Below are 13,488 nucleotides of genomic sequence, written 5' to 3'. Positions count from 1 at the left end.
GAGAGGTAAGGAATGATAAGTTGCCCTTTGGTACTGTAAACTGGCTGATTTCATTCACCCGGAAAGCAGGATAAAGACCAAGGGCTTGGAGCCAAAGCTTAATCCCAAAGGAAAACAATTAAGTCTGTTGGGAAAGAAGGAGGAGATAATAGCCCTGTGGAAGAGAGAGCTCAGGACCGGTTGGAGAGCCCTTCAACGGGAAGAATTGGAGGCAAAAGCTTGGAGGCTCTTGAAAACATTGGCAGGAAAACCTTTGAGATGGAAATCATGCGCTAGAACGAAATATATTAAGAGGGGTAAACACAAGCCCAGAAGGAGAGACAAGAGAAAAAGGGTGCTGATGAAGGTCCTAATCCTGCACACACTTATCTGAGAGTAACTCCCACTGGACTCTATGGACTTGCTTGGGTAAATGATGTAGCATCCTGGGGGGGGGGGGGAGAGACCTCTGGATAATTATCTCTATGGGGAAATTAAAGTTTACAGGAATAACATAGTAAGCTGCAGATTATTGAAAGAATTAATGATGTTGGGGCTTAAGATAATAATAAAAATGTGTTTTAAAACTGCTAATAAAAAGGAGTAATAAAAATAAACATCAGGAAAGGAGGGGTGGAAAGTCAAGAAGAAGGTATGTATGTATGTATGTATGTATGTATGTATGTATGTATGTAACAACTGTATATGATTAATAAGAATAAGAATAATACCCTGCCCATCTGACTGGGTTTCCACAGCCACTCTGGGCAGCTTCCAGCAAAATATAAAAGCAGAATAAAATGTCAAATTTTTAAAAAAAACTTCCCTATACAGGGCTGCCTTCAGATGTCTTCTAAAAAGTTGTGTACAGTGGTACCTCGGGTTACATACGCTTCAGGTTACATACGCTTCAGGTTACAGACTCTGCTAACCCAGAAATAGTGCTTCAGGTTAAGAACTTTGCTTCAGGATGAGAACAGAAATCGTGCTCCGGTAGCGCGGCGGCAGCGGGAGGCCCCATTAGCTAAAGTGGTGCTTCAGGTTAAGATCAGCTTCACGTTAAGAACGGACCTCCGGAACGAATGAAGTACTTAACCCAAGGTACCACTGTAGTTCTTTTATCTCCTTGACATATGGTGGGAGGGTGTTCCACAGGGTGGGTACCACTGCCTAGAAGGCCCTCTGCCTGGCTCCCTGCAACTTCAGTGTTTCGAAATATATATCCACATATCTCTCACATAGTAAGGCAAGAGTGGTGGAAGGACCACATGACAGCCTTCTAGGGGCCAGATGCTGATGGACAGAGTCCGAGGCAGAAAATCTAGCAGAGAGACCGATGCAGATTTTAGCAAGCTCAATTCTGCCCATGCTCCTCTCTCTCAGGGCAAGCAAGAGTTATTAGAGTTCATGGAATGAAGAAAAAAACCACACTCAAGGATAGAGTGAACCAGGAGTGGTGAGGGCTGTGCCTTAGGAAGGGGGTGTGGACTCAGGAACATCCCAAGGGCTGGATGGAGAGGCCTGGTGGGCTGCATTTGTCCTGCAGGCCTGCAGTCACACGCACACCCCACCCACATAGTAAGGAAGTACTCTGGTCCCCGTATCTTATGCTTGCTTACCCACGGAACTTCTGCAATTGAACTTCAGTGTCCGACTCTTCGTGACTCCATGGACCAGAACACGCCAGGCACTCCTGTCTCCCACTGCCTCCCGCAGCTTGGTCAAACTCATGTTCGTAGCTTCGAGAACACTGTCCAACCATCTCGTCCTCTGTCGTCCCCTTCTCCTTGTGCCCTCCATCTTTCCCAACATCAGCATCTTTTCCAGGGAGTCTTCTCTTCTCATGAGGTGGCCGCTCCCAGACAAGATTGTTCTAGAAGGGCCCATGATTTGAATTAGTACAAGGCTGCTTTCTATGTGTCCTGTCACTAAGCCAGCAATGAAAATAATTGTGAATAGCAAAGCGGGAACATCTAGGTCTCCACCTCCACCTGCAAAATCCTAGGCAGAAAGATGTGCCTAGATGCCAGGCAGGCGGGAGGGTGTTCCCCTGGGGGCCAGGGCAAATAATTGAATTGCCACTGTTTGTAATGATGTTGCTTTCTGACCTCGCTGTTTTGTAACATACACACACACACACAAAAACAAACCCCCCCAAAATCTTATTCCATTAGTCACTAAAATAACATAAATGCTCCTGCGATGGACAAAACAGAGTATTTTTTTTAAAATTATATTGCAATGTAATTTATATTGGCCTTTGCCTTCATCAGCTGCTCTGATGAACATGACAGGGTGCTGTTTCTATGGCGGCAATTCTAGAGCTTTGAGGACGGGATGCTCAAAAGGGCTTCATTTGCTGAGGCTCAGCCACACTAGGACTGTCCTCCAGGTTGAGGCTGTGCATTGTCCGTGTGTCCAGAAGTTCTCCCTCTTTTGCTAATCCTGCTGGTAGGTCTGCCAGGCTGTTGTTCTGAGAATTGAAATGTTTAGCAACGGGTTGCTCCACTTTTTTTTGGGGGGGTGCAAATGTTCTGTTTTCTAGAAGGTGCACTTAGGTTAGTTGTAGTTTAACAAAACAGCCACTATGCCTTCTGTTGCCTTGGACATTTTACCTCCCCCCACCAAAAAAAAAAGTGAAAGGAGGAGGAGGAGGAGGAGAAGAAGAAGAAGAAGAAGAAGAAGAAGAAGAAGAAGAGGAGGAGAGATAGACAGATAGATGATAGAGTGATTTGAAGTAGATCGGCATGGTTTTCTGACTTCGTTTAAACGATTGCAACAACAAAATGGCCCCATGTGGGTTAGTGTCTCGGAAATTAGGAAAACTAGAATGAGGCAGTGGTTTGTGATGCTGCCCTTGTTTGGAAGGACTGTGTATTCAAAACAAATTCAGGATTATTTAATTCTGTCTGTCTGGCAACGAGCTCTGATGAATGGATCGCGGAGTCCAAATAAATACACAAATAAAGTAGATCCCTCCAGCCGTGAAATCCGCCCATCCCTTATGGAAGAGTCTTAACGATGTTACTCTTTGGGAAATACTCCTTGGATCTTTCGCAGAGTATTTGGGGGCGGTGAGAGGGGACCCCCTCCGGCCTCTTTCTGCGCACCTCCGCTCGGTCTGAATTTTAGCGGCGCTTTAGTTGAGAGCTTGCTTCTACCAAGTCTTAAGAGCTGGACATCGGAGCCGTTTTCAACCATCCGCTTTGACTTCAGAGGCGCAGAGCAAAACTCTCGGAACTGGAAGAAAATTAGCCCTTGTGCAAAACACACAAACAAGCCTGCCATTGTTTTACTTTTATTTTTAAACTTAGCTGTCTTTATTCCTGCACTTTGGGGCGGGGAGGGGGGAATTATTTTGCGAAAGGGAATAAAAATGGACCCAGCTTGTAGAGAGGGGTTCGAAAGCATTTTCTCGACTCCCACTCCAAACCTATTTGAATTTGGCGGGGATGTGATTAAGAAATGGAAGGGAATCGGTGCGACTCATAGCCGGAGGCAGCAATGCTTCTGAATAGCAGTTGCTGGAAACCCGACAGGAGCGGAGAGTTGCCCTTCCTTGTTTGGGAAGTTGGGGGGGAATGGAGGTACCGGGGATTGAACCTAGGACCTTCTGCGTGGAAAGTAGATGTTATATGGTCTGAGCTATATGGTCCTCTACCAGAATAAGGGATCTAGTCAAAGAGATGCGGTTGGCACTCTCCTTTACCGCCCCAGTGGTTCCCTTTGAACGCCCTGGAAAATCATTACGCACACACACAAAATAGACTCACAGAACTGTGGAATTGGAAGGGAACCCCAGGATCATCTAGTCCACACACACCCTTGCAATGCAGGAATCACAACATCATAATTCCCTGCAGATGGCCATCCAACCACAGTTAAAAGGGGGTGGGGGAACCTCTAATCTCTCTCCGATGCTAAACTCATTTCTTTGGAAATGTCTGTGTGTTCTCGGATTAGATGTGTTTAAAATCCAAGAGGTAACCCCCAAAACCATGACAATTCGGGTGGAGGGGGCTTTGGTTTGATTATGGACTGTGTTCAATAGGATTTGAACGCAAAGGATTGCAGCCGGACGCTGTGCGCGTTTATTCCGAAGCCGCAGGGGTTTCCTTAGACCGGGCCAGCCCATTGCTCCACCCAGCTCAGCATTTTTGCCACGGTCAGTGGCTGTCCAGGCTTTTCAGAGAGGAGATTTCCCCAGCCCTTCCTGGATTTGTCGCCCGGGGATCGAACCTGCGATCTCCTGCGCACAAAGCGGATGCTCTGTCGCGGAGCTACGGCGCCCTTGCAGAACCTGACCAAAGAACCGCCCCAAGCAAACGTGTTTTAAGATTGCGGTCTGATCCGAGGCAAGTTTACTATGAAACAAGCAAGTCCCGGGGCGGTTTACTAACACTTCCTTCTGGCTTAGCGTGTTGCTAAGGCACACATGTGCACAGTGCAAGCCTCTGAGACGTCTACTCCACAGTAAGCCTCACTGAATTCGGTAGGGCCTACTCCCGCGTAAGTGGTTATAGGACTGCCACCTTAGCCTGCAATCTGCTATAGCTGGGAATGGGCATAGCTGTCAACGTTTCCCTTTTCTTGCGAGGAATCCTATTCGGAATAAGGGAATTTCCCTTAAAAAAGGGGAAAACGTTGACAGCTATGGGAATGGGGCGGGGGGGGGACAACTGAATTTATTGAGACTGACTTCTGCGTAAAGAGAGAAGGAATTAGGCTGCGTAAGGTGGAAATAGCGATTTCTGCCTTTATCCCTCAGTGGGGTCCAAAATTCCTAACCACCTGCGATCCTACTGATACCTGCCATTCAATAATGCAAAACACAACACAGTCTTCTGAGTAGCGCGTTTAGGACCCTAAGTTTATTCTAGTATCCTAATTTCCGAGTGGAATCGGGCAGACTGGTTGTCGGACCTGCTTTTAAACCACGCTTTTATTTTATTTACGTTATGATGGAAAACCGCTTTTATTTCATTTTTCCGCTCCGGCAATCCAAGTATAAATAATAAATCATCATCATATCATAGCAATAGCAATAGTATTCGAGGAGTGGGTGGTATATGACAGTGGATGGTATTCAACCTGAGTTCAGAGCAGACCCATGGAAATCAGCGCACATTGTCTAAGTAGGTCTACGGTGAGTAAAGCTTAGCTGACTACTGCCCAATAAATTTATTGCAATAGCTCACTCATTCCCGTCTGAATGAATCAACTCGGGTTCGGAAATAGTTGTGCAAACTCTCGTTTACATTCTGCCTGCTATACCAGAGCAAACCTCTGCAACACGAAGCTAGACTTCCATTCCTTACGTTACAAGCAGATGCTCCTCTCTGGGAAACCCGCGAGCGCCGCAGCAGCACTCTTCCCCTCGTGCCATTTCCATCAATCTGGCATTCAAAAGCCTTCGTCTGCCCTGGCATTTACCCCAGTCCATTGCACTTCTTCTGTGGCAAGGCACCTCCATCCCATAGACTGCTTCTAAGCATCAACAGAGCGCCTTACGTCCTATCGATACCGAGAGATCGCGACCAAAGCGCGTAAGAGCGCGTATGATAGAAGTTTTTGTTGTTTAGTCGTTTAGTCGTGTCCGACTCTTCGTGACCCCATGGACCAGAGCGCGCCAGGCACTCCTGTCTTCCACCGCCTCCCGCAGTTTGGTCAGACTCATGTTTGTAGCTTCGAGAACACTGTCCAACCATCTTGTCCTCTGTCGCCCCCTTCTCCTTGTGCCCTCCATCTTTCCCAACATCAGGGTCTTTTCCAGGGAGTCTTCTCTTCTCATGAGGTGGCCAAAGTATTGGAGCCTCAGCTTCACGACCTGTCCTTCCAGTGAGCACTCAGGGCTGATTTCCTTAAGAATGGATAGGTTTGATCTTCTTGCAGTCCATGGGACTCTCAAGAGTCTCCTCCAGCACCATAATTCAAAAGCATCAATTCTTCTGCGATCAGCCTTCTTGATGGTCCAGCTCTCACTTCCATACATAGAAGTTTACGGATATGGAATATTGCCTGGAATGGAGAAAGCGGAAAGAGATACGCCCCCCCCACCCTAACACTAGAACTGGGGTGGCACACGAAGAAGAAGAATGTTGGAAGGTTTAGGACGGGTAAAAGGATGTCCCACATCGCAGTTAAACTATGGAACTCACTCCCACAAGAGGCCACCAACTTGGAAAGCTTTAAAAGAGGATTAGACAAGTTCACAGAGGAATAGGAGCCAACTCCTGGGGGCCCAAAGGTCTTCGCCCTCCCCAATAAAATATTTGAGCGGGCTGCCCCCCCCCCCCAGTTGATGGCCGTTGCCATTCCAATGGTGTGTGACCCGTGTCAAGTGATCGATTCTGCAAGGCGGGGCTTACCTCCCCACCCCAGTATTTTATTCAAGTTGGCACCGCTGCACAGGTATCCAGTAGACGGCTGTCGATGGCTGCTAACAAACACATCCTCGCTGTGTTCTGCCTCCACAGTTGGACCGGACCGCCCAGAAGCACATGCTGGGACGATGCGGATTCTGAGATAAACGTGGTGCTCCTATCCATAGCTGTCAACTTTTCCCTTTTCTTGCGAGGAATCCTATTAGGAATAAGGGGATTTCCCTTAAAAAAAGTGAAACGTTGGCAGCTATGCTCCTATCCTGGGTGAGTTTGATCGGGTGTGTGTGCCTTCCAGATGGTAAGGAGGGCTTCACTTTCGGTTTTTACACCACACTTCCGGTGGAGATGCATGGTACGTTGAGTGGGGTGATAAGATCATCTTTGGCCGTCATCTGCCGAATGTTACAGCACCGCCGGCCACATGCCACAAAGTCGGATGTGAACACGCCCAGATCCTTGTCTTAAATTGACTGGGCAACGTGCATTGCTGACACATGGAGCTGCCTTTTACTGGGTCAGGCAATTGAGCCAGTGCGGTTGTACTGGTTGTTACAGTGTCGGATTGGGGCCTGGGGGTGCAGAGTTCGAATCCCGACTCTACCACAAAGCTTCTTGATCCAGCCGCACACTTTTCTGCCTAACCTGCTCACAAGGTTGTTGTTGTTGTGGGGAGTAAAATACGTAAGGAGGGGGTGGAATAATGCAAGCCACCTTGAGCTTACAAATGTGGGGTATGTTGTTGTTGTTTAGTCGTTTAGTCAGAGCACGCCAGGCACTTCTGTCTTCCACTGCCTCCCGCAGTTTGGTCAGACTCATGTTTGTAGCTTCGAGAACACTGTCCAACCATCTTGTCCTCTGTTGTCCCCTTCTCCTTGTGCCCTCCATCTTTCCCAACATCAGGGTCTTTTCCAGGGAGTCTTCTCTTCTCATGAGGTGGCCAAAGTATTGGAGCCTCAGCTTCACGACCTGTCCTTCCAGTGAGCACTCAAGGCTGATTTCCTTAAGAATGGAGAGGTTTGATCTTCTTGCATCCGTGGGACTCTCAAGAGTCCCCTCCAGCACCGTAATTCAAAAGCATCAATTCTTCGGCGATCAGCCTTCTTTATGTAGGGTATAAATACAGTCAATAAATTTAGCTAAATATTGCCGGCACTGTCTGGCAGCAGCTCTCTAGGTTTTCAGGCAGGGGTCTCACCCAGCCCTGCTTGGAGATGCCTTTGGGGGTTGAAGCAAAGACCTTCCGCGTGCAAAGCAGATGCTCTACCCCTGAGCTACAGCCCTTTGCTTAAAAGCAGCGGTAAGATGCTAGTCCTCATGGCTCCAAATAAAGGGCTGAATTAAGTAGGAACATAAGAGGCTGTCATTTATCAGTCAGAACACTGGTCCACCTCGCTCAGTATTGAGACATTCTCGACAGTAGCTCTTTCGGATTTCAGGCAAGGGTCTCTCGCAGCCCTGCTTGAGAACGCCTGGGATCGATCCTGCAACTCTCTGCTTGCCAAGTAAGTGGTGCGACCCTTCGCCAATTGTTAGGACAACTCCTATATCCAGAAACAGCAAAGTCCAAAAAGAACAGCACCACCACCGAAGAAAAAATGACCCTCAGAAAATCCCTAGCCGCATAAAACTACTAGTTGTGTAATCAGCATAGGATAGTTAAAAGAACATTTTGGGGGTTCAAGAGGAGGGAAGGCAAGCAGGTATAGGGGATGGTGTACATTTCACTGGGAAGTTGAGAAGCAGAAACAGCGAGACTCCGGCCTAGAGTGGCAGCAGCCGTGGGGGGCATTAAGGAGCCCTTGCCTGGCGGAATGATCAGCTGTTTTCACCCACCTGGTGCCCCTGTGTAAGTTTTGGACTACAACTCCCATCGGCCCCCGGGGCGTCGTAGTCCAGAACCCTCTGAAAGACAGCCGGTGGAGAAGACTGGGATAATGCAAACGCTTCCCCGGAACTTGCTGGCTTTATAAGCAGTGCGTTCAAGGGGCTGTAAGGTGATCACGGAAGAGAGAGACCTGTGCTTGCCAACAGAGTGTGCCCCCTTCTCCGAAGATGGGTCCTCATGTAGCCAGAGTGACACCATTCACGCCCAAGGGGAAGGTTATTTGCCCGCAAAGTTTGCAGAAGTACAATAATACTGTAGCGGGTGCGGGAAATCCCGAGAGGAGGACATATAATGAAGACTGCGCAGTGAGCCTGGAATGCTGAAGGACTGGGAGGTTGGCAGAGTGGAGAAGAAAACTAGGGTAGCGTGTGGATTGGAGTAACCTGGAAAGGGCAAGGCAAACAGGCTGACACCATCAACATTTTGCTGCAGATCCAGCTTATCATTTTTGGTAGCCCTACTCCATCGTGACTCCCGTTGGGCCTGACTAACTTAAGTCTATTATCTTCAGTAGGTCTACTCTGAGTAGAATTTAGACGCAACCCGTAAATTATTTCAGTTCCTGCGCTCTCTTCCTTCTTCAAATTAGGTGTGCGTGGAGGGGGGGGGGTTGTTCATTTGTTTTAAAATGTTCTATTCGTTTAAATTTTTACAAGTCCGCACAGAAATCAGTGACAAATTCCTTGCCCACTATAAACCACGTTAAGCAAGGTGTGGCTGTCTTATGAGTCAGCTCGGCTAGCAGGACTGAGCTGTCAATTATGTCTCAAGGGAGGGGGGGAAGGAGGAGGGGAGGAAGTCTTGATAAGTTTTAAAGATGAAAACATTTATTATGGTATTTAAAAATAAATATAAAACACGATCCAGAGAACCCACTTCCTTAGATGTTTCTCGCCAGTTGGGTCCACAGAATCTTTGCGCCAGAATCAGCTCAGGGTGCCTTTAAGGCGCCACAAGCCTCCTCTTTGAAATTAAGACTGCGATGGAACAAAAGTGAAAGGGGAAAGGCGATTGCTCAGTGGCAGAGTATTTGCCTTGCACGCAGGCGGCCACAGATTCAATCCCCGGCGCCTCCAGGTAGAGCTGGGAGAAATCCCCTGCCTGAAACCCTGGAGAGGAGCTGCAAATCGGTGTTGACAATGCTGAGCAGATGGACCAATGGTCTGACTCGGTATAAGGCGATTTCCTATGTTCTTGTGAAAGGGGGAGGAGAGACTATCTTTGTCCTTGTTCGTTCCCCGCTTCCGCCGATAGGTGGCGCTCCGTCCCTACAGAACGTCAGGGCCCGGCGCCTCTGTTGCTGCCTTGCCTCGGCTTGCAGAGCCATAAAATCTCTGGAGATATCAGCCGAGGCGCCAGGTGAGCAATAGACAGGATAATCCACAGCGATTGCTCGCTGTTTATCTCCCACAACAAGCGCCACAAGAGTTACTCATTAACGCTGCTCTATATATTGTATACGGACGGAGTTCTGGCCTTAACGTTGCCCATCTTTTTCCTTTCTTTCCAAAAGCATTAAACTCGACCAGCCATCTCCCAGAGAGCCCCGAGGCTGCTTTCACAGAGTTTGCACGAAGTATACAGTATTTGTGTGTTTCGGTGGAAGGAGGAAGTCCTTCACAAATAAAATATGCAGGCCACAAACGCTGATAGCAATTTCCGCATCTAATTTTCTCTCTTCCGGGGCAGGCTGTGAAACCTTTTGCTCCCCCAAATCACAGACCTCAAATCCCTCCATATTATTTGCACGCGTAAGTGTGTGTGTGCTATAAATCCATGGCCAGCTTTGGGGCTCAGTTTCGTCTGAGGTTTTAGCCCTTCCGCAAAGCCCGAGGCATCGCTAGGAATTCACTCTGCAATTCCATCCCCTCCTGTCTGAGAGATGGCACAGCCTTACGATTTCAGTTTCAGCTCAGCGATGTAGGAGGCTAAATCTTACTGAGGCGGCGAAAACGTGCCTGGGCTGTACCTGTATTTATATACTCACTTACTTCATTCCCCACTTTTTTTCCATGTGGCGTTAAATAACTCTACCCCCTCCCACAACATCTCTGTGAGGTAGATTAGGCTGAAAAGACAATGATTGGTCAAAGGTTCCCCAGTATGGGTCTAGCCAGGATTTATTTTAGGGAGTAGCAAACTTTATGTTTTGGGGAGGGGGCAGAACCGACACAATTGGACAGTTAAGTGTTTTTATTTATGTACTTGATTGGGGGGGCAGCTGCCCCCCTGGCTATGCCCATGGTGCATGCACACGAAAGCTCATACCAATAACTAACTTAGTTGGTCTCTGGAATATTCCTGGAAGGAATATTTTTATTTTATTTTGTTTTGTTTCGACAACTGCAGACCAACACGGCTACCTACCTGTAACTAGAACGACCGTCCCCAGTGAGCTTCATGGCTGAGCGGAGATTCGATCACACTGATCCTCAGTCCTAGTCCAAATGACTAGCCACTAGACTAGACTGCTCTGCTTCAGTTCTCAGGGAAGAACTACCCTGTAGTAGAAGCTTCCCCCACTTCTCCCTGCCTTACACGAAGAGATTTGACAATAATTATAACGATAATCGGTTGTTTTGTTTTTATACGGGGAAAGCAGACATTAGGTTTCACCTGAACGCTGACGCTGGTTCTGGCCCATCAGGAGAGCTTGGTCTGGAAGCCAACCTTTTGATGATGTACCTCGCTGATATACCTTCCAGACCTACCTGTCATGTTAATGTGTTGCTACAAAAATATAGCAAAGCCTGTGCACACTTACTGCAGAGGAAGGCTCCTTAAACACTGAGTTCTGAGTAGGATTTTGTTGGAAGGTCTTGTCTTGTGGCCTCTTTTTTCCAATTTCTGTAAATATCTGGTGTCTAAGGTGCCGCAAGACTCGTTTCTTTTTTCTCCTCTAAAAAAAAGTTGTGTTTCTGAGATTACACTTACACACACGCGAATAATCAGGCAGTTTTAAAGATGCAGCGACCTGCAGTCTGACCTCAGAATCAGTGGGCTTTACTTCCGAGTAAATATTCATAGGTGGCATATGCCATCACGTTGCAACGCGATTGCTTAATTTCAGGGAGAATCGCAGCACCTTCCGTTTTAAAGATCTCGGTTGTTTTCACGTTCTTTGCTTATGCTTTTGCCTTTGAAAAAAGAAAGAAAGAAATTGATTTACAGCGCCATCGTGTACATGACTGCTCAGAAGTAACCCTCGTGTTTCATGGGAAGTACACTTCCAGGTAAGTATGCAAAGAATAACAGCTTTACTGTGTTACTGTATATGGTAGGATCGCAAATCCCCCTGAAAGCTGGCACGGGTCCATAGGTCCAGCATCAACTTGGAAAACAGAAATTCTGTTGATACCAAAGTGGTATGGAGGCAGCCACCTTCTGCGGGCTTCTGCGAAAGATCTCGTTTTTTGGCGAGCCCCGATTTCACATGCCCCTCACAGAAGTGAGTTTTAGTTCGCAGGGGGCCAAGAATCCCAGGCACGTGCTGTACCCATTTATCGGCAAGAACCACCTCAGTTTGCGGCCGAGTTCTTTCGAGAACGCAGTGGCGTGAGGGTGTTTTGCAACTTTCCCCGTGTTTTTCCCGGGAGGAGGTGGAAGAACTTGCTTTTCGAGGCGAGAGATTTACGACCAGAGACAGTTTGGATGACCACGGCGTGCCTCTCGGAGTTTTCTCGTCCCCTTCCCAAATCAAGGAATTGAAGACTCTCTTAGTCAATAGCAGTCATAGGAACCCAGGAGAGGGGTAGCTACATACCAGCTCGGCTCCTGGCGGTTTCGCAGTCTTCAAATAAATGAAATAGACGTCAAGAGAGCTGATGGACGTGGAGAGAGGGATGGTTGTGCCTTCGCCAAGGGGGGCGACTGGTCTCATGGAATCCATTCTGGTTTGATCTCCGACCCTTCTTCACGCGGAGCAGACGGACCCAAGATTTCGCAAGCTGCCTATATTCCACTAGATCTATCGCCATTTGCCCATCATTTAAAGAACGCCCAGCAATCTGACGCTAGTCCCCCTTTGAACAGAATTTGGGGGTGCTTTAGATACGCACCCTAATGCACTTCTCCCGTGTCTGAGACTGAAGCTCTGCTGCGCGTTTATGTGTATGTGTGCATGTGTGCGTGTGCAGAAGGCATAGAATCAGCATCAGAAACGTGTGTGTGTGTACAGCGCTCCTAAAACAGGTTTACTGTATTCAAAAGTAACTCTGGCTATTTTGCGTGAGAGGGTGAAGTTGCGTTTTGTTCCTTTTATTGAGGTCTTTGTCAATTTCTCGCCAAAGAAGGCTGTAGCTGCGGAGGTTTAGTTTGTTGAGGTTTCTGGATATTAAAAACATTATTTAAAAAAGAGTAACTGGCTGTTCTCAACGGGATTGCTACTACCTCGGAAGCGAGTTGAGGACTGCAGCCTTCAGATGAGAATGAAACTGGATTCGTAAACTGAGTGCGCCTATCCATGCATGTTTACTTGGAAGTAAGCGCGCAGACAAGGCGACCTTACAAACCATACCCCTCACGCATCTGAGAAAGCGGTCTGTTGTCCCCAGTAGCTTTTGCCACAGGAAATCTGGTCTTCAAAGTGCCGCAAGGCTGTTCTGTCGGTTGTTGCTCACTGTATACACCTCTAGACATCTTATGTATGTTTACTTGATAGCTAATCCCCCCTCTGTTCCGTTGGGGCTGATTCCCAGGTAATTGTGCATTGGGTTACAGCTTTCGACGATCTCCATTCGCCATCTTCTTCAGGGAATTAATCCAACAGCAAAGGATAGGGGCACAGATCCCCCAGGAGTTAAAAAGAAACAAATATTTGCCTAGCCGAGGCTCTCCCGTCGAGAACCAGTCGCTTACATGCTCCCTCCCTGAAACTTCCGAAGGGACCGAGGATGTGATCAAAAAGCGAGGTGCATAAACTTCGAACTTTAATAATCTAGTTAGGGACAACGATCAATACCTCTCCACACACACTCCACTCTTCAAAACTCCAGAGCCAAAAAATCAAGTGCTATAAATGATTTGGGGAGGAAACACATCCATTCGGAGACTGGGGGGGGGGGGGCTGTGGGGCTGAGAGCGAGAGGGCCGTTAATACAGATCCTGCTGTATATATTCAACTTTCACCAACCGGGCTGGTGTTTATCTCCAAGTGACACAATTCCGAGAGGGCTGGGGAAAGGATGGGGGAGTGGAGGCGACGTAACAGGATAGAGAGTGGAAGTGAACTTTTATAATATT

This window comes from Podarcis liolepis (assembly GCF_965112155.1).
Source record: "Podarcis liolepis genome assembly, chromosome: 15".
Lineage (NCBI taxonomy): Eukaryota > Metazoa > Chordata > Lepidosauria > Squamata > Lacertidae > Podarcis > Podarcis liolepis.
The sequence above is the reverse complement of the archived record's forward strand: the minus strand, read 5'-3'. Positions refer to the sequence as shown.